At 36.0% G+C, this 23347-nt stretch overlaps 1 non-coding gene across 1 annotated transcript; it reads right to left on the bottom strand.

The window, feature by feature from the left end:
* Positions 1-19057: 19057 nt before the first annotated feature.
* On the bottom strand, positions 19058-19159 carry LOC115897212. Its single transcript, XR_004057140.1, has one exon. It is a non-coding gene; the product is annotated as a small nucleolar RNA U13 (small nucleolar RNA).
* Between the last annotated feature and the right edge of the window lie 4188 nt (positions 19160-23347).

The raw sequence follows: 23347 nt of genomic DNA, 5'->3' as shown, positions 1-23347 counted from the left end.
TTAAGATGGAGGAAGCTGGACACTGACCAGTGGGAAGTCCTTTCAAAATTGCGTAGAGACACAGGGCAATATACAACTAAACCTATATTTGATGGGAAACAGAACCTAGCTTTTCAGTGAGGATCCTAGAAGCTAGGATCTCCAGAACCTAGCAGCTTTGTGGAGACTGGGATTGGTTACCGCCCTCTCCACTGCTTGCCCTACCCCTACCAGCACTCCTTTTTCAGAGCACTGTTGGTTTACAACGAATTTGAGAAATACTTCTTTCTGCTGGGTAATCTATATGAATCTGATTTCTAAAGCATTCTGCCCTGAAACAATTATGTTGTAAGGCATATGAAGAAATTTAGTTTCTATTCCTATGCGTGTTCCTCCTGAATATTCCCAGCTAATTGGCTACAGATGAATTTCCTGCATGGATAAGAGCCATACCTATTATATTAAATACCATATAAATTAAATACCATATAAATTAAATACCATATATTATATTAAATATTATATAAATTAAATTAAATACCATATAAATTAAATACCATAGCCATACATATTTATATTAAATACCATATTTTTATCATGATATGGGTGTGATGCACAATTCCTATTTAAATATATTATTTGTCAATATCATATTATTACCTACTTTGTGGAGGGTGAAAAAGTTTTTACAGTTTATTAGTTTTATTGATATATAATAATTGTACATATTTATGAGATATATGTGATATTTTGATATATGCATACTACTTTTATTCACTAGAGGATTAAGGCAAAATGTACAGCAAGCTATGTTGCCTGGACTAATTCCTGTGTCAGCTATAATTATCAAACTAGAATTTTCTTCAGTGGACATCCTGAAAACTGAATGTAACAACATGGGGAAGGGGAAAAGGAAGACCCTCTACTAAATGGCTTGTAACTAATGCAATGTAAAATAGGCATGCTTAAAATTGGTGGGTGCTGGAGTGTGAGAGCTTCCTCGTGCAGTTCAATTAAAAAGTGATTCCATTTTATCACTAGGATTTCTCATAGTTTGGTACTGTCCTTTCTTGGACATTCATGATCATGGGAGACATTCATTGATCAAAGTGCTTATCTCTACTTTTCCCTATTAATGGGTAAGACTACAATAATACCTTGTAAAACATCAGAAGTTCTCATACTAATGGTCTCGTATCCCTTTATACTCTTAAAAAATATTGAGAACCCAAAGAGCTTTTAAGTGGAGAGGGAGAGAGAGAGAGAGTCGATAGATAGATATCTGTCATTATTTGCCATATTTGAAACTGAGACTGATAATATTTAAAAGTTGTTATCAGTTCACTTAAAAATAAGAATAATAAACTCAGAAAACTTTTGTTTTATTATAAAAATTGCTTTAACATCACAGAACTCTTGAAATGGTCTCATTTTTCCAGAAAAATATAGGAGATTTGGTGTTTTTCAAATAAAATAAAAAATATCAACCATAGATGAGTTTTTCCTATTATAAAATACTGCTTTGGAAATTAATCATCATATTTAGTCATTTAGTTCTATCAACCATTTTTATTAAAATAATGTACTTTCTTTCTTTTTTTTTTTTTTGAGAAAGAGTCTCGTTATGTAGCCCAGGCTAGAGTTGCAGTGGCATGATCTCGGCTCACTGCAACCTCTGCCACCCATGTTCAAGCGATTCTCCTGCCTCAGCCTCCCGAGTAGCTGAGATTACAGGCACCTGCCACCGCGCCCAGCTAATTTTTGTATTTTTAGTAGAGATGAGGTTTCACCATATTGATCAGGCTGGTCTTGAACTCCTGACCTCATGATCCACTGGCCTCGGCCTCCCAAAGTGCTGGAATTACAGGCGTGAGCCACTGCACCCTGGCCGAAATAATGTACTTTCTTAACTCATTTTATGACCACTATCCTAATACAGTCCCTTGTTATTTGACCCATTTCCACTCCCCGAGAGAGCCAAAACATGGAATTGTCTTCCTTCATCTTCCTAAAGTGTCACTCTCACTATACCCTGCCCTAGTCAAACCAGGATCCATGAATAGTTCTTTCCCAGGGCAAAAATTCTTGCATTTCTCATGTCTATCTTAGAATGCCTCTCCTTCACATACTACTACTGTTAAGCCCTGAACCCTTCCTTTAGTTACATCTGCCAAGTTCTACTCACCTGTGAAACGTTTCTTATTTAGTCAGTTACTAGTAGTTTACCTCTCCGCTGCTAGCATATGTAATTGGTGGCACATTATCTAAATCTTGTTGTTGCAATTATTGAGCATTAGACCAGATGCCTGAGGAAAGGGGCCGCCATTTACACATTTCTGTATTCCCTGCACTGTCTGCCTAGTCTATCACTCCTCAAGCACTTGTTGACTCTGAGTTTACTCTCATTATACTTTTCTTATATTTTCTGTCTATTTCAGTCATATTGTTCGAATGTCCTATTATGCCACTTAATGAAATATTCACCAACCAATGCAATGCCTTAGGATAATTTGGATGGCTGAACAAAATTCTAACGCAGGGCCTAAAGTGCTCTACTTTTACATAGGACTTGCATTATCTGGATTGTATATGACTATGTGTTACCAAAATACATTACTAAGACTTCAACCCTAATTTACCAAGTAAGCAAATTAATGTTTAATAAGGGAAATAATTTGAGGAAGAAAGAAATACGAATACGTGACAGTAGAATCTTGTTGTATAGACCTGGATTTATTTCAGGCTTAAGAATAAGGAAAGAAATGAGATAATCACTACGTGCAAAATATCTCTGTGGTGAAAGGAGATAAGAATGAACATAAGAGAGAGAAAAAAACGATAAGAAACATTATAAACAATCACCCCTTCTTCAGTCACTGAGATGTATTTGCTTTGAGCTGTAAAACTTAATGGTTTTTCTTAGAGCCTTCTCCTACCTCAAAGTAGTTTCTGAACACTACGTTTAAAATAAAAGTTAAACAGTCCAAGTAAGCTAAACCAGATGGGCTGGCTGGTTTGAGCCCTGAGCATGTACAATGCTAGATGATTGTTGCTGTTTAGTACCTAGCCTGTCACTGGCACAGCCTCAAAATGTCCAAGTGTTTTAAGAATTTTCTCTGGGCATCTGTGTGTGTGTGCCCACGGCCTCACTTTTTTGATATCTGTTAGCACATAAATGTTGGACCCTTAAAAACAGGTGTTCTTTCTCTTCCTCTGTAGCCTCCAATTCAAACCAACCCTGCTAGCATTTATGATAGGAAAAATCATTAACGTTGTTTTGTTATTTGTAAGTATTCACTTTGCTCTTTAGGAAACCAGGACAATTTGTTTTCATGATGTATTTGTGGTGTTCTTCTCTTTACTGAAGACAGAAACAGATGCCACTCCAATCCACATGGAATTTTAATGTAGTGTTATTCAGAGCCATAACAACATTTGGACCACTTAAATCTAGTACCTGTCCAAGACTTGCCTTCAATAATAATCAATTATATCCATTATTTCAAATAGCTCTCAATGCTGTGAATTTGAAAAAGAGAAAAGGAAACTCCTTCATAAAATGATATTAAAGAATCCCATATTCTACTAGCTTAAATTCTGCTTACAATCTATAACATGATTATGAGTTTATGAAGTATATAATAACAGAGGTGACAGTATGAAGAGACCCTTGGTACAGCAGTATTAGGTGCCTTTTACAAAATTTTTGAGTACTGTTCTTACCACTACATTTAACTACCCTGCTTCCAGCGAAAGAAAAATGAGGAAAAAAAAAAAAAATGCCTGATACCGGTTGCTATGGCAGCTAGTGCAAAGAGTGAGTCTAAATTCTGTGTCAAGGTAATGAATTTAGCATCTACAGGAAAAGAAATAGATTTCCTGTCACACACTGTAGATCTACCACAGGAAATGAACACATTGCAGACGTTTTAGGATATTTAAACCCCATTTAAGATGCACAAAAGTGGTAGAGAGGGTGCATCAGATAACCTCGCAGGGCTCAACCCTTCCCCACCAGTGTGTTTTCATCTATGTCTATGATAGGAAAGGGAGGAAGGAGCCTTCAGTATGAATCTAGCAGTTTGTACTCAGCAGGTCCCACTGTGATGATGGCATGGTCACAATTTTTCCTCTCAGCCTTATGGTTGCTCTGGATGTTGAAAGCCTATTTCTCAGGGATGCTCTTTGAGAGGTCGTTTCACTCCTTCCTCAACCCTTGACGATTCCCTAGTTCTCAGCCCTGCCTGTTTACCTGGTCATCCTCCAGTGGGGCTTCCTGAGCCTACTCCTATGCTCTCTCTCCTCCCTCACAAAAGCAGTTCATGTTGTACTATTTTTATCATTGGTCTGCTTAGTTAGTAGTTGAATAAGCTATACATAGGAATATAAGCATGTATGACTATAAATGCTGTATCTTACTGAGCTGAGGAATGGACATAATATATAGCTTAGATAGTGCCAAAGAGTCATAGATAACCCTCTTGAAGTAATGTTCACTCTCATAGGTGCAATGGCAATTATCTCACTGGAATTACACATGGCTTGCATAAGTCACTTAGTAATGGGATAGCAATTATTTAATATGGGTGCTGCAACAGACCTAAATCTTACAAATTTAAGATTTAAAATGTTTGTTTTCTACTGGTGGCTCTGCCTAATTTGGACAAAGCAGCCCCTTTATCTTGTAGCTCTGCCATCTGGAACACTTGACCTCTAAGGTTGACCTGGGAGAGAAAGAGAGAAGGGTGAAGAGCCAGTCTTGGAAACGGTATTTATTACTTCTGACCCATTCTCTGAGCAGAAACCAATCATAAGGCAAAAGACTGTAAGGAAGTATGGAAAATGTGGGTGAACATGAATGGTTTCTACAACCATAACATTCTGAGACTTGGATGGACAATAGTTTCTATTTTGGAAATTGGAGTAACAGTTGTTGATTGAGAAACACAAACCAAACTTGAGTAAATTGATATGGTAGCTCCAAAATCTTTATAGAAATTAATGACCTTTACTGGTGACTGCTCTGAGCCTTTGTACATATTCAACATTATTCTTTCTCTGTGATTTCTTTATGCCTTACCTGTTTTCTCTGAAACATAAGAAAATAATCTCTAGACCTTACTAGAGAAGTATTCTGGGCATATATTCTGAAATACATTTATGTAAAAAACAAGAAATGATGGTAATGATAATAACAGTCTTTCACTATACTTTCAGACAAAATCAAAAGTTCTTGTATTTCTGGGAGCTTCTTTTCCACCTTTCAAGTATCTTTAGTCTTAGCCTTCAAACAAGTTCACATAAAAGTGCCATTATCAAAAAAAAATCTTAATACTCAGTTCCAATAACGGCATCCTAATGTCAGCAAAATCATAATGAAGTACCTTCTTACCTCTGTTATTTCTATAATCTCTGAGGACCGCTGCTATAGTCAGAATAAATTGTGCTAATTGTTTATATTGTGCTAATTGTTTATATTTATTTATTAAACACTAATAAATAAATACTAAACCAAATACTGTGCTAATTGTTTATATTTATTGATTGATTTAATAAATAATAAACCAAATACTGTGCTAATTGTTTATATTTATTTATTAAACACTAAGTAGAGAGTAAAACAAAGCAGAAAGCATGAATGGTCTCAGTCCACTTAGATGGATAGCACAGAAACAGAATTCCCAAGTATAAAGTTGGCCCTTTTGGAAGTCTAACTTGCCCATTGCTTCAGAAATTAATGGACTGCAAATCTTACTATATTTTGATGGCATATTTTACCCAGACCAGAGACTATGTATGGTTCCAGCAGGACAGATGTTTTGTGCAGTCAGTGGAAAATTCAATCAAATAAGCTATAATTGCAAAAGTAATGAAAGTTCATTACTTACAGTAAGTACACTCAGAAAACTTCAATAGCTAAGGAAAAACAACTTTCTTCTTTTACCATCACATCAGACAAAATTAAAAATACAAGAATTTGATCACTAGGGCAAGATGAAGGATTCTCTTCTAGTTCCGAGAAAGTAAATATTTGCAAAGAAGTCATAAAACTTAAATAAAACATTCAGGAATGCTTTTTATAATAAATATTTGAGTTGACAAAACTATGGGCACAGAAAATCACCAAACACATTTAACAGCCGATTTAGACATATAATAAACTTTAAAATCATTATATCATTTCAAATTGTACCATAGGGAATATTGCATAAGAGGTTAAAAGTATGGGAGATGTTGCCAGTTTCCTCCAAGCTTAGTATCTGTTCTTTTAAAATAGCTCTGAGAAGTGTCTGCGGATTTTTCTGTGCCCAAAAGTTCAATGACATGTCATCAAATATGCATTTTATCAGAGTATTACAATACCTACCAGTTTTTATCTACTTTTCCTGCACCTAGAGCTGTGCTGAAACTTTACAACAATCCAGGGAGACAGGTCCTATCATTTGCCAAATGTTATAGATGAAAGTGAGATTTAGATACATTAAGTAACTTTAAAACATCACACGTAAGTGGAGAAGTTGTGATAACGAATGAGGCAGTTAAATTCCAGAGACCACACTCTTAAATACTTTATTATATTGACTTAGAAAGTCAAGATTCGTATTTGTTTACAAGCGATCCATTTCCCTTGACTATTTGAAGTAGCAACAACATTTTTTTAAAATCACGATTTATTTATGAATATCTTAAAACCTTCCTTGAACCATTTTACATTCTCTGCCTGTCGGGACGTGTTATGTAAAGTGTCCCTTTTGATAACACTCATATTTCAACTTTCAAGATTCGGATAGGGCCCCGTTATTGCATGTGTTCTGTATTTCATAAACGAGAATGCTGTTCACATCTTTCAAGAATTTAAAATGTCGGTAGGTCCCCATTTGTTCTCACATTTCCTTTCAATCTTTTAAATTAAGCCCTGTTTTCTTTCCATTTATACTAGCATGGAACCCTTTCAGTGCTTTATCACACTGTTATTATTCTTCAAATTATTCTCTGTGATTTTACATTCCTTTATCCTTTAACACATGGCAAATCAGAATTATAGAAATCTTCAACTTTGAATAAGGCCAAGCTAATGTTTTCAGTTTTATTTCTTTGCCAGTATTCCTTTGAATCACAGTAACACCCTATGTTTGAAAACTCAAGAAATAGGCATTTACTTCTTCCTAGAAACGTTCCCTGGGCCGTAATTTGTAATACATTTATTTCCATTATTGTTTCCATTTTTAAAATGTCATATATTTGTCAATATAAAAGTGTTAAAATTCCGAGTGCTATTGTTCTAAATTTTGTAATGCATTAATAGAAATAGATTTTTTAATGGATATGCTTGCTTTGGATGCTATTGATTCTTCATTTAGATGAAGAATGAATTTAGATGAAGCTATAAGTGGTAGCTTCGTAAATACTGAAATGAAAGTATCTACTTTCAATTACATTTTGCTAAAAATAATTTCCCCACATTGGAGGCAATTTGCAAATATAACAAGAGAAAAAAGAGTACAAGAGAACAAGCCTGAAAAATTGACTTCTAAAACCATTCATATTTGAAAGTCTGGTTAATCCATTGCTTCCTGAATGATGGCTCTTGGAACACTGATCCCAAAACATTAATCCAAATGAGTCTATTACTTGAGAAAGCAGTAATTAAACAAATGAAACAAGGTTCTGTACTCCAGATATCAGTTCTTAATGTATACTAAAGATCATTGTAAATTTTCCAGAGAAAAACACGATAGGAATTTCTCTTGAAAAACACGACAGCACAGCTCTAGGTGCAGGGAAGGTAGATTCCTATTTCCCACATTCCTTTGGCCCTAGGACCCTGATATTCATGGAACTGTTCTCAGTTCTAATGTTCTGTAAAATATACACTGGGACTTTGGGTGGCCAAGGTAGGCGGATCACCTGAAGTCAAGAGTTCGAGACCAGCCTGGCCAACATGGCAAAAGCCCATCTCTACTAAAAATACAAAAAAAATTAGCCAGGTGTGGTGGCCCGCACCTGTAATCCCAGCTACTCAGGAGGCTGAGGCAGGAGAATCGCTTGAATCCGGAAGGCAGAGGTTGCAGTGAGCCAAGATAGCATGCCACTGCACTCCAGCCTTAGCAACAGAACGAGGCTCTGTCTCGGGGGGGGGGAAGAAAAAAACACTGGGAAATTCAGAGGCAAGTAATATATTTCATAAACTGTAATTATAAACTACAATGATTTCTAACTTAAAAGGTCTACTAGTAAATATTTGCAGTATCATTATTACATAAGGACTTATTCTAATTGGAAGGTCACTGAAGGCAGCACAGAAAGAGATGTTGCTGGAGAGAGATGAAGGTAGGGTAACAAGGCACACATACTATTTATTATCAGGATAACGTCAATATAAGGTAGTTGATGTTATTAATTTTTCTGCTGTTTTTAGATGTCTATTTCAGTATAAATACATGAAATCACCAAGACCTTTGTTTAAACAAAATTTAACTACTTCTATTTTATGATTATATGCTAATACTGACATACATAGTATATAAAAGATTTTTCTTTCTATTAAAAGTATTTAAGTTGTTAAAGCATAGTATTTAGTAGTATCTGTAACACAAAGCAAAAAATCGGTGGCCTCCTTTTTTTATTTTTTTTTATTTTTATTTTTTTTGAGACGAAGCCTTGGTCTGTCGCCCAGGCTGGAGTGCAGTGGCGCGATCTCGACTCACTGCAAGCTCCGCCTCCGGCGTTCACGCCATTCTCCTGCCTCAGCCTCCTGAAGTAGCTGGGACTACAGGCTCCCGCCACCACGCCTGGCTAATTTTTTGTATTTTTAGTAGAGACGGGGTTTCACCGTGTTAGCCAGGATGGTCTCAATCTTCTGACCTCGTGATCCGCCTGCCCCGGCCTCCCAAAGTGCTAGGATTACAGGCTTGAGTCACCACGCCTGGCCGGTGGCCTCCTTTTTTAAAATTAAAAACATGAACAACTGTTCATCTGCTGGTCAGCATAATAAAGAACTGACTTTCTTTAGATTGTTAACTTCTTAAATGCTAGCACTACTAGCATGCTTGCTTTCTTTTATAGTAATAGTACAAGTTCTGCAAGGTAAAATGCCTTTTCTTCTATGGTGAGGTCTCAGCTTCAACAAATATTCTAAATTTCTTAGATTTGATAACCCTTCTTTAAAAATAGGTTTGGCCAAAAGGAGAGCGTTCTATCTAGACTTAAGTTGAGATCTGAGTGATTTTTGGGCAAGGCCAGTGAGTGACACTAAATTTGACCCCATTGTCTATCTCTTTACTATTGTAAATAGCATCATTCCTTTGGTTCCTGAAGAAGATTCTTTCTTGAAGCATGTCCTATCAGAAATGTAAGTACTCAATGGTAGAAGTAATGACAAATGACAGAAACCAACAAAGAATAAGACTCTTAAACGGATGAGAGAGGAGAGGAGAAAAAGGGAAGATGATGCAGAATTGAGAAGTACTAAAAACTTCACCTCCTCAGAAAATGGCATCTCTGAGGAAGCAGGAATTTTTTCAGCTACAGAACAATTAATGGCAAATAAGATTGCAGAAGACACTAGAGAGGCACATGATGGGAAACAAAGAGTCTTGGGAAGTCAAGACTGGTTTACGTGGAAAGGAAAAGGATACAATACCATGAACAGTCATGAAAATGCATTTTACTTAAGTTTCTGAAAATGTTAAATTGGAACTCAAAATGGAAGACAGTGATAGTTGATAACTGAATCAATCCTATAATAAAAACAACATATAATCATCCAAATAAGGTAACACAAGGAGCATCATAAAGAGCTTCAACCAAGCAAAGCTTCCATTATATCAATGTTCTCATTATCTCACATCACACAAGTAGGAGCCAACCCATTCTCATTCACATTCCTAGCCTCATTTCCATCCCTAAGTATCAGGGTTTCAGGTAGAAAATGGCATCCAGTTGCTCTCAGGGAAAAGCCAGGAATCATCAATAGCCAACAAGGTTTCTGTGGACTAGCAGGTGCAGTAATGCTCCCCAGGACCGCAGACACTGCTTAGCTCACTCTCCATCCCACCTCCAGGTTCTTCTTCCTCTATGACTCAAGACACATGTTGGCCTTGGAAATATCCAGAGGAACCTTCAGAGAAAAAAAAAATCACACCCTCTCAATTTAGAACAAAACTGTAAATCCTTATGGCCTTTGTAATCCACATCTCAGGACAGTGCCTGGTACATAGTGAGATACTCAAAATGCTTGTTGAATTGATATTAATTTAACTGAGTAATTTCCTTTCTGGTCTGCCCCCTTTTAGCTTTCTAGCTTTATCTAGTGTCTGTCTCCCACATAAACTTTTATTCCAGCTATCCTAAATTATATAAGCTTTCCTCAATTTAGTCCTGCTTGCCTCGTTTTATATATTCATTAAACATATTGTATTCAGCTAGAATGTTCCTTCCCTTTTATGCCTGGCCAACTCTTTATTTTTCCCTAGTGACATATCTGAGGTATCTTCTCTCCTGGGATGTCTCTCCTAACTGACAATTTGATTTCAATATTCTTCTTCTCCCTTCCCATCGGACCCTATAAACACCTCTCTCACTGCCTTCTTCTCACTAAGCTGTAATCATTGGTTCACTTATTTATCTGTTCCATTATATTTGATCCTTCCCTATGTAGAGACATGGTCACACTCACTTTTTCATTGAAAGCAAAAAACAGTGCCTGACAACACATAAGTGATAATAAATGTCTGTTTTTTAAAATATGGAAGTTCTTATTAAATAACAAGAGACTATTAGATATACTTTTAGTGCAATTTGATTTCTCTACTCAAAATTAAGTTTTATAAACAAAGATCTTTGGTATATTGATTAAATATATCAAGAAGGAAATAGAGAATGCCCTGAAAATTTTTATTTCTCTGGTATTATTTTGATGGGATATACTACAAAATCAAAGAGAAAATATTTTCTCTCATACCTCAAATAATTGTGAATTTATCCTTTCTTTAAACCATAAAGATGAATGAACAAAATACCTAACATGGGGATTGTGAAGAATACAGTCAAGCTTCAGATTGAGGTCTAAAGGCCATTCAATGATGACAAAGAAGAAAGGTTAATAATACCATGTTGGAAATCCTTTGAATCCTGCAAAAAAAGAGCTAGGCAAATTCACTGTCGATTGCCAAAGGTATGGCTAAATAACCATTAAAACATTTCAACATGTTGTCTTTCCAAAAAAACAATTATTATAGAATACAGATGTTGTGCAGTTAGACCATATATAAGGTGTACTGCTTAACCTGTTTGGTATCTCAGTTTCATCATCTCTAAAATAAAGCATCCCTAGGCTCTCCTCTAGCTAGCTCAGATACACCTGAATAATAGTAGCTTAAACACATGGATCTTCTATTGTTGAGCATTTTTCGTATAACAATGAGTCTACCAGTGGACAAGCCCAATCTGAGCCAGCTTCTAGACGATGGCATCTAGGTCTTGGGGTCCTGCTGTTCTTCAACTCTGCTATCCTTCGCATGTGGTCTTCATCTTCCTGTTTGCAAGATGGCTACCATACTTACGGGCATAAGGTTTGCATTTCAGAAAGGAAGAGAGAAGAGGAAGTGGGAAGAGCAAAGAAATTTAGCCCGATAAGGTTGTACCTTTCAAAACATTTTCTGGAATACTTATTCAATGACTCCCAATTATTTTTATTGTTTCAAACCAAGTCACATGTTCAACAATAGCTGCAAAAGAGGCTGAGGAAGTAAGTTTTTTGACTGGACACACTGCTGAACTTCAAGAAATCAATGTTCTATTAGTTCATTAACAACGGGGTATGGATATTGGATAGGCCACTAGCAATGTCTTCTACACAGTTGTAGCACTCTCCAGATTCATTTACATTACCCTCTCCTCCTTTTAAATGCATGCTGCTATGATCAGGTGAGTCACAATGTAGTGAGTTACAATTATAACTATTACACAAGTTCCAGAGTGCTTTTCAGGAGAAAAAAGCAATGGAAACATTGTACTCAGTGACCAACATCTCCCTATCTTTCTCTCCTTCCTCCCTTCCCCAGTCTCTGGAACCCCATAAATATGTACAATTACAACAGGTCAATTAAAAACACTAATGAGAAAATTAGTTTCAAATATGTAAAGGATGTAATAAAGTAGAAATTGAAAAGGTTTGTGGAAAAAAGTACATCATAGTATGCTAAATATTACAACTGAGAGATGGCCAAAAAACAAGTAAAGCAATTATCTCCCTTATGAATGAAAAAATAAAAAAGGAAGTAAAAAGGAAGGAAGGAAGGAAGGAAGGAAGGAAGGAAGGAAGGAAGGAAGGAAGGAAGGAAGGAAGAGAGGAGGGAGGGAGGGAGGAAGGAAGGAGGGGGGAGCGAGGGTCGAAGGGAGGGAGGCAGGGAAGGAGGGAGGGAAGGGAGGAAGGAAATGAAACGGCACTTTTCTCATATACTGAAAAATTAAAACTAACAGTACGTAATATAAAAAGTTATGAAGGGTAGAAGAAAACAAGCAATCTCATAAACTTCTAATGGGATTATAAATCAGCACATCATTTTTTCAGGAAAATGTTGCAGTATTTATAAAATAATGTGTATTCAACACATTATTGTTGAATAATTATATTCAACATTTTGACTTCTGAGTCTAGCTCCCAGATTTATTCTTGCAAAGGACAAAGAAGCATATTTTAATTGCAATATTCTATATAATGGTGAAAAGTTGTAAACAAATGACCATTAAGAAGAAAAGAAATATATAATTGTATATTCATTCTATAGACATCTTGAAGCTCTTCAAAAGAAGTAGGTAAATATGTCTATGGACATGAGGGGTGATCTATGACAAACAGTTAAGTGGAAATTGTAGAACAAAGTGTATCATTTTATATTATTTTTATTAAAATATAAGCAACAAAATTGTCTGTGTAGTCGTGTGTCTAGATGTTTATATGTTTGATGTGTATATGAAAAGGGCTGGAATAGCACATCCTAAACTTTTAACAGTGGCAACCACTGGGAAAAAGGAGTAGAAGATTGGAAATGAAGGAGGAGCCCTATGTTTTACTTCATCTAGCATTTTTAAATTTTTTAATAATGAATGCGTTTTTGATTAAACAAATCAATTAAATTTTTAAACATTTTTTGTTTGAGAGATTGATGTCTCAACCTGGGAAACAAAAAGTAATGGAGAAATGAAACCACAAAGCATCCCATCTCGTGCAGCCCAATTGCCCCAGAGGTCAGATGCCAGGCTAATTAAGAAACGAAGGTCGTATAAAATCAGTGTCTAAACCCATGTCTTGAAGTTTTTCCCCTATGTTTTCTTCTAGTAGGTTTATAGTTTCAGGTTTAATGTTTAGGCCTGTAACCCATTTTTAGTTCATTCTTGTATAAGTGGTGAGATAAGGGTTGAATTGTATTCTTCTACATGTGGGTAGCCACTCTTTCAGCATCATTAATTGAGAAAACAATCCTTTCCCAACTGTGTGCTCTTAGTACCTTTATCCAAAATCAATTGACCATAGATATGTGGGTTTGTTGCTGGGCTCTCAATCTTGTTCCACTGCTTAGATGTGTTGTTTGTAAGCTATTACAATGCTGTTTTAATTGCTGTATCTTTGTAGTATATTGCAGAATCAGGTAGTGTGATGCCTCCAGGCTTTGTTCTTTTTGTTCATGATTGCTTTGACTATTTGGCATCTTTCATGGTTCCACACAAATTTTAGGATTGTTTTTGTTTCTCGGATATGACCCAAAAACACAGCTAACAAAAGCAAAAAATAGACAAATGGGATTGCATAAAACCTTGTAAAAAAAACTTCTGCACAGCAAAGGAAATAATGAACAGATTGAAGAGACAATCCATGGATTGAGAGAATGTACTTGCAAACAATTAAACACTAATATCTGAAACATGTAAGAAACTCATACTACTCAATAGCGAGAAAATAAATAATCCAATTTTTAAAACAGGCAAATAAACTGAACAGATATTTCTCTAAAGAAGCCAACAGATATATGAACAAATGTTCAACATCACTAATCATCAGGGAAATAAAAAGTAAAACTGAAATGAGGTATTACCTCATACCTGTCAGAATAGCTGTCATAGAAAAAATGAAAGATTACAAGTGTTGGCAAGGATGGGGAGAAAAGGGTACCCTGGTCCCTGATACAATGAGTATGAGTGAGAATGTAAATGAGTACAGCTACTATGGAAAACACTATAGAGATTCCTCAAAGAATTAAAAATACAACTACCTTATGATCTAGCAATGCCACTTTTGGGTATATACCCAAAGGAGTTGAAATCAATATGTCAAAGTGATATCTGCACCTCCATCTTCATTGCAGCATTATTCATAAGGTATGGAAGCAACATAAGGTATCTCAAGGAATCAATGGATAAAGAAAATATGGTCTATATACACAATAGAATACTATACAGCCTTTTAAAAGAGGGAAATACTGTCATTTGTGACAACATGGACAACCTGGAAGGTATAATGCTAAGTTAAATAAGCCATGCAAAGACATACAAATACTGCATAATCTCACTTACATGTGGAATCTAAAAAAGTCAAACTTATAGAAGTAAAGAGTCAAATGGTGGTTACCAGAAGCTAGAGCAAGGGTCAGGGGTTTGTGGAAAAGGAGCTAGATGTTGGCCAATAGATACAAATTTTCAATTAAAGAGGAATAGTAAGTTTTAGTGATCTATTTCACAGCATCATGACTATAGTTAATAATAATATATTGTGGCCTGGCATGGTGGCTCACGCCTGTAATCCCAGCACTTTGGGAGGCTAAGGCAGGCAGATCATGAGGTCAAGAGATCAAGACCATCCTGGCCAACATGGTGAAACCCCGTCTCTACCAAAAATACAAAAATTAGCCAGGCATGCTGGTGCGTGCCTGTAGTCCCAGCTACTTGGGAGGCTGAGGCAGGAGAATCACTTGAACCTGGGAGGCAGAGGTTGCAGCGAACTGAGATTGTGCCACTGTACTCCAGTCTGGCAGCAGAGCAAGGCTCCATCTCAAAAAATAATAATAATAACAGCAATAATAATATATTGCATATTTCAACATTGCTAAAGCGTATATTTTAAATATTTTCTACCAAAAAAATAAGTGAGGTAATAGATATGTTAATTGGCTTGATTTAATCATTCAGCAGTGTATTTATACATTAAAACATTACACTGTATACACTGTACCTCCTATATATACAATTATTATTAATAATGCAATTATTATATTTCAATTAAGATTAAGATTTTTGAAGAAAAAAAAAAAGAAGGAAATCAAGGCCTGACCAATGGAGGCAGAATTTAGCTAACCCTCAGTCTTCCCAGAACAAAGATTTAAAGGAAGATCTCTTTTTCTGCCTAAATTTATTTCAAATTTCACAACTGCACAGATAGTGAGTGTATTCGTCTGTTTTACACAGCCATAAAGAAACATCCGAGACTGGGTTTAAAAAGGAGAGAGGTTTAATTGACTCAAAATTCCACATGGCTGAGGAGCCCTCAGGAAACTTACAGTTGTGGCAGAAGGGGAAGCAGGCACATCTTACTTGGTGTAGGCAAGAGACAGGGAGCAAGAGCGGGGAAAACTGTGTTATGAAGCAGGCACATCTTACTTGGTGTAGGCAAGAGACAGGGAGCAAGAGCGGGGAAAACTGCGTTATGAACCATCAGCTCTTGTGAGAACTCACTCACTTCCATGAGAACAGCATGGAGGAAACCCGCCCCGTGATTCAAGCACCTCCCACCTGATGTCTCCCTCGACACACGGGGATTATGGGGATTACAGTTCAAGATGAGATTTGGGTGGGAACACAGAGCCAAACCATATCAGTGAGTGAAATGAAATAAGAAAATGAAAGCACATCATCAATGTTTTTGAAAATGAAAACTTCAAAACACCTCTGAGTTAATGCACCAACGCTGAGCACTAAAGGGACTACCAAAAATCTTTGCTAACACAATATTAAAATATTAGTGGATCTCAAATAGTAACGTGGTGAACATTTTTAAAGAAAACATTGTACCTCCATAAATGGCGCACGTGTAATCAGAACACTTAAAAATGAGCTCACTTTTTTTTATGATGTACATCTTAAACCTCCAAATTTATATTACTCTAGAATTTCTCAATATACAAATGGTTTTAAAGGCTAAAATTTCCTTTTTCTTGTTAATTTGGAAAATATGTATATACTGAAATAGGAAATAATAGAACAAACACCATCCATTGAACTATGAATAATCTGCCATATTTGGTTCTTATATTTTCTTCATTAAAGGAAATAAAATATTAAAATTGAATTCATCTTTCCCCAGTTACATTCTCTATCCTACCTCTCCATAGAAATTTATTAACCAAAATTCAATATATGTATGCTTTAAAAAATAATCATACCATACATATATGAATTCATATATTATATTTTGTGTATTTTTTATTTTACATAAAAGTTGTCATGGTTAAATATTTTTGTACAACTTAGATTTGTTTTGAAATAGGGTCTCACTCTGTTGCCCAGGCTGGGGTACAGTGGAGAAATCATGGCTCACAGCAGCCTCAGCCTCCCAGGCTCAAGCCTCGGCTTCCTGAGTAGCTGGTACTCCAGGCACCCGACTAACATTTTTTATTATTTGTAGAGACAAAGTCTCACTATGTTGCCCAGGCTGACTTTTTTTATTCAATGTTATTTTTTACCTTATCTATCCATCTTAATATACAGACCGTTTATTCATTTTAATTGCAGTGGAATATTCAAATTTTATTTTCAAAGTATTTCTTAAATAATGTCATTATCACAAATAAACTTGTATATAATGACATTTTTTCTGCTTTCTTATCTCCATCCCTTTCTAGACTTTCATCTCAACACACACACACACACACACACACACACACACACATACACACACACACAGCTTTAATTTTAGACCTCTTAAACGTCAAATTCTGTTGGTGAATGTTCTGGAATCCAGCTAACCCTCTTATGGCATATAAAGGCTAAGATAAGTGTGGACAAGAAACCCCTGAAATTGTTTCAATCTCTCTTTGGGTACATTAATTACATATAACTCAGAAATGTTTTGCAATGAGTGTGAATATATAAAAATTTGAGGACTATATTTAGAATGTCATGTTTGTCTTCTCAAAGAGATAGTAGTTAAAATAGAATCTTCAAACAAAAACTAACAGATAGGGTGTATAAATCACTGACTTAACAGGGTGTTTCCACTGACAATGCTTTTCAGCTGTGCAATTTGGAAAGAAAAATGAAAAGGAAAAGTGAACTCATCAGTTCACTTAGAAAACTGAACTCTTTCATAAAGGTTTGTTGTTGGAATTGAGATTGTTTTGGATGAAAAAAGGCTGCAGCCTCCCAGTCTCCAGTTCCCATTTCTTCCATTTCTGGATGTAATTAGCTTTATATTATTTTCCTTTACACACACACACACACACACACACACACACACAATGTCAAACTACAGGCCTGAGTATTCAAAATAATTTAACTATATTTTATGAGTAAGATTGTATTTCCCCTACATATTGTGACAAATCTATTACTTCTACCTAATTTGTACTTCACAACTTAATGTCAATCACTTTAAAATAACTAAGTGAGGCCGGGCACGGTGGCTCAAGCCTATAATCCCAGCACTTTGGGAGGCCGAGACGGGCGGATCACGAGGTCAGGAGATCGAGACCATCCTGGCTAACACGGTGAAAACCCGTCTCTACTAAAAAATACAAAAAAACTAGCCGGGCGAGGTGGCGGTCGCCTGTAGTCCCAGCTACTCGGAAGGCTGAGGCAGGAGAATGGCGTAAACCTGGGAGGCGGAGCTTGCAGTGAGCTGAGATCCGGCCACTGCACTCCAGCCTGGGTGACAGAGCAAGACTCCGTCTCAAAATAAATAAATAAATAAATAAATAAATAAAATAACTAAGTGCATGCAAAAGGAGAAGTTCAAGCTAATTTTCATCACCTCCCCTCAAAAATATCATGATTTACTTTATAGTCACCTACAGACTAATTATATTTGTAGAACTTTATATATCACAGGGATTTTATGTTACACAATTTATCTGAACAAAACTGCACCATGTAGGCTATAAGACGACAGAAAATAACAACAATGAAGAGCCAAAATGATTCTTGTTCTCAGGAAGTTAACATTCTAATAGGTGAGATGATGCAGACAGAAATAAAAGCAGCTTTGACTGTGAATGTGTTTCAGTGGGGAAGAAGAAGACGTTTCACCTGGGAGCAAAAAAATGCAGCTGGAAGCTAATGCAGGGTTAAATCAACTATCCTCATCAGGAAAGAAGACATTATGGGACAGGCCAGACAGGAGACTGAGAATTCTGAAACCTTGGTCCCCATCTTGGCTCGGTCCTTACGGACTAGCATCATGCCTGACACATAATGGGTGCCAATGAAAAAGTGTTGATTTACCATATAGCCTTGAGAATGTCACAGTTTCTCAGTCTTTGTTCCTCCCCCACAAAGGGGAGTAAGAGATCACTCTTAAGGTTCTTGTGAAGATCAAATAAGACAATATATGTGAAAGTGTACATAGTAAACTCTAAGGCACCAGAAATATATTGTATATCATTCTCGGAGGAGTTTAAAAATATGTCACAAAATCTTTGAAGTTGGTACATCATGCTATGAAGTGACTTCTCTATGAAAAAAATGTTGGCCTGTGGTTGGGGGTGGGGAAAAGAAAAAGCTTAGCCTGTTGTTATCCTCTTCCTTTGGCCTCAGCAACCTCCAACCCACCCTGTGCCCCTCCCTTAGTGGGCAGTAGGTAGTGGACTTACAGACTTGTGAATTCCTTCCCCAGTGGTGACTGGGACTTTTCCCAGAAGAATGTGAAGCACAGAATACCTCCATGTTCAAAAAAATAACACCAAACTGAAGCCAACCTGTGCTTCCTCTATAGGGTTCCAGCACAATAACTTTAGGGAAGAAGAGAAGACGATTTAACAACTGAGGTTTTCTCTTTTTTTCATTGATTTGTTGGTTGGTTGGTTTTTTATATCAGATGGATAATGTGCAAATGTGGTAACAAGGTTGGAGGGCAGCATAGCTCACACATGAGCGTAAATACCCAATCATCACACGTAAGTTGCAAAAGGATCGACAAATGCGTTTCGTGAAGCTGTGAGGTTTTCTGTTATTTTAAATCCCTGTGATAGGTCAGAACCCTTTGCTAGGCATAGTGGAAGAGATGGGTGTACATTATGTACAATTTCCGTGTTCTGTGGTAGCCTAAGGAAAGATGCCCAGATCTGGAAATAAAGCACAGCACCATAATGACAGTGATCAAGAGGTAATGAGGAACCTGCTCACACAGTTTAGACTCTGATTACACCCTCAGAGATAACATTCACAGTCCAAGAATAGGACCATTCTGAGCATATGGCATTGACCAAACCTTCTTTACAAAACCTCAAAACAGACATTGTGTGAATACAATACATCAGCATACCATATTTCATGTGCTAATCTTTTCATGACGGTCTCATGCTATAGTATTTCAGTGATGGTGTAAACAGAAGAAATGTGATTAAACCAAAGGGGGAGATGTGGGGGTTATCCTCGGGAAAAAGAAAGAGAAAAAGAAAGTGGAAATACGATGGTCCTTAGTTAAGCAGATAAAACAGACTAAGCAGAATAAAGGACAATGTATGGTGCTCATTCCATCTGGGCGTATTTGAGACAGCTATTTAATAGAGTATTTTGTTTTTGGCAGACTTTCTGTTTAAACAGGAACTGTGTGCATATTAATAGTAACCCTCCACATATGAATCAGCTTGGTTCTAGCTACATGGCATTATTTTCAAACACACCAATACCTGTAAAATGTTGAAGTTACCACAAAAATTTAAAAATCAGTAATGCCCTATAAATCTCCATGAGTTTTATGATTCATTCCTTATCAATCAAACTAGTTAGGATTTTTTAAATCTTTAGTTTAAATTCTTTTTCCTCATCTGTGATATAATAACATGCAGCTAATACACTTATTATTATGACGTTTTGCAGAGTCCCACACACAGTTTTTGCTCCTTTTCCTTTTTCCTCATCTCTTCCTTTTGTCTGTGGTATATGCCTACACTGATGTGTGTAGGGTGCCATAAAACAAAAAAAGAGATGATTGTGAAGAATAAATAGAGATTATTTTAAAAGTGGAAAAGTTCTTGGGTAGGTGGTTTTCAAAAAGTACCATAAACTGAGTTTCTGAAGAAAGATAACTTGTTTCCCTGAAAGTATTTTCCTTCTTTTACCCATTACCTCGCCTGTCTTCCCGTGAGTTCTTTCTCTAACTATACTCTCCTTTGCTCTCAGACGCTTTTTTTCTTTCTCTACTGTTTTTTTTCTTCTGTTTTTCTCTCACTATTGGAAACTACTGCTAAATTGTTTACTCTATTATTTCCCATAGAATCTTTCATGAGAATTCTGCTTGTGGGTGAGCTTCAGTGTGTTTAGATGTAAGCAGGTGAATACAATGCAGTTTGGAATCCACATCATAAAGCAAATCACTCTAAAGCAGATGGCATTTTCCCATGGGAAAATGTTTGCAGTTTGGGGTTTTCATTCCTAACTGAAGACGGCCTCAAATGAATCATAGACATGACCAACAATATGTCTTTAAAGTGAAGATATGACTATAAACTACTAGAAAAGAAAGTTAAGTTTTAAATCCTAAGAAGTAGATTTTAAATGTATAAATTGATTATTCTATTATGAACCTCTATTATGAAATAAGCCTCCAGACAAAACAAAAGGTTGTCTTTAATTTAGTCTAACTCTAATGTACAAAGTATAAAAATATATAATTATTTGACAATTAATGATCTAGTATTTTTTTAACTGAAAGCAAAGAGCTCATCTAATTCAATAATGTACTCATTGGTTTTTATTTACTAATGAAGAAATGAATTATATTTTCCATCTTAGTATAGAAAATGGATTAGAAGGATTGTTTAAATGCCTCAAGTTTCTTTAAAAACTAAGTCATGGGTTTCTTTGCAGCCTATTTATGAATATAATGGTTTCTGTTTACTGTGTTTGTGAGTTAAAACTCTAATACCTGTTACGTAAATCTCCTACAGCACCAGGATGTGTATTAGTCCCTGAAACAAAGCTGTAAGTAAATCAAGAAAACTGTTGAAATTTCCAGAGAGTATAGCTAAGTGTAATTAGCAATTACAGTCAACCCTCTGAATCCATGGGTTCCACATTCCTGGATTCAACCAACCAAGGATTTACAATATTTGGAAAAAAAATTAGTAAAAAAAAAAAAAAAAAAAAAACAAGATAACACTAAAATAAAAACAAATAAATAAAACAACTATTTATATGGCATATACATTGTGTTCGGTTATTATAAGTATTCTAGAGACGATTTAAAGTATACAGAAAGATGTGCATAGGTTACATGCAGATACTATGCCATGCTATATCAGGGAATTGAGCATCTATGAATTTTGTTAGTGGAGGGATGTGGTGTCCTGGAATCAATTTTCTATGGATACCAAGGGACAGTTGTATCTGTTCTCAGCACTGCTACTGAAATTTATTACTTTCCACATCATAACTATCTATAATGCTCATACTCAAAGAAATTATCTGAGTTTTAGGACTCAGGAGTTAGGAGTTTGTTCTCTTTCATATAACCCTGGAGATGAGGAATCCATGACACAGACTCAGTTAAAGGCTTTTCAATCTAACTCCTTTGGTGATTACTACAGTTTGGATGCTTCTTCCTGAATTAAGCATGCCCATAGATGTCAAAACAATCAACTAAAAGGGCTTTAGGAGGCAAAACAAGACATAAATGCGTATAAATGTCCTAAGTCCAAAAAGCCACTCTTGCTCACAAAATGAGTATTGATTGCATTCAACCTTACCTATATAAGCATGTCTTCTGATGATCTATGGCACAACAAAGAAAATCCCTTACATATAATGTGTATGTGTCACTAGCTGTGTTTGGCTCTTTGAGTCTCAAAAACTGTGCGAGTAGCATTTGGAAACTAATAAAACTCATTGAGAGGCAGATAATGGGGCAAGCTATATTCTCCAAAGAGATCCAGTAGTCTGTGCTGATATAGATTAGAGAGAATGCTCTATAAAGCAGCACTTGGTAAAATATGCTGCAGGCAGAAGATGGTCAATAAATATGGTTGTCTATTAAGCTGTGAAAGAGTCCTCCTGTGGAATATACATAATCTCTATTCTCCAAAGTTTTCAAAGATGTTTTCTGATAGCACAAAACTTCCTCTTATTTTTACAAAATGGCAATAACTAGATGGATTTTGCCTGTTTTCAGGAGACTCGGGGTCCAGAAATCACTGCATTTCTCAGGGAATGTTCCCTGGTGGAACTACTGGTGGATGAAATAATACAGCTAGGTCGTAGGACAAGTATAACAATAAACTTTACACTGAATTGAGGGTCTCCCTATAAATTAAAAAATGTGTGTCAAGTTCTTTCTTATTAAAAAAATTACAATAGAATGGCAATGAATATAAAAATAGTGATAACATTAGAAAATTTTCTATAGATACTAAAACTAGAGAGCGAAAATCTAAGTATTTTGCCACATCACCAATATTATGTCAGACCAATATCATGTGTCTTCTGAGAAAGACACATCATCATTGTGTTGGTATTCCTGCCTAAATACTGTATAAACTGAATATAATCATGAGGCAACTAGACAAACCCAAACCAAGGGACTTTCTACACAGTAGCAGGTCTATACTTTTCAAAAATATTAAGGAAAAGAAACACAGAGAAAGTATAGAAATTATTCTAGATTAAAGAACACAAAAAGACATAACAATGATGTGAAGTACGTGATCTTGGGATACATTCCAGACTAGTAGAAAACAAAAACTATCAAGGATATTCATGAGATACTCAATGAAATTTGAATCTGCATTGTGGACTAGAGTAATTTATAAATACCAAATTCCCTGATTTTAATAAATATACTGAATATATTGTGGTCATGAAAGAGACTGTACTTAGGAAATAATCACTGAATTTTTAGAGGTAAAGTGGCATAATATCTCCAGCTTATTCTCCAATGGTTCATTAAACATACATAAATAAAGAGAGAAAATTTAGACAAATGAGAAAAAAATTAAACAATTACTAATCTGGTCATCTCAAATTAGCAACCATCCATTTTGCTCAGGATTAAGGGCTTCCAATCATCTATTTAGCCTTCCTTTGGCTAAAGCTGTCATCACTATTACCAGAAAAGTCCCAGACAAACCAGGGCAGGTTGGTCACTCTGCCTCCCACTTCACCC

Source organism: Rhinopithecus roxellana, chromosome 4, assembly GCF_007565055.1.
Source record: "Rhinopithecus roxellana isolate Shanxi Qingling chromosome 4, ASM756505v1, whole genome shotgun sequence".
NCBI classification, from domain to species: domain Eukaryota; kingdom Metazoa; phylum Chordata; class Mammalia; order Primates; family Cercopithecidae; genus Rhinopithecus; species Rhinopithecus roxellana.
Note: the sequence above shows the minus strand (reverse complement) of the source record. Positions and strands in the feature narration are given on the sequence as shown.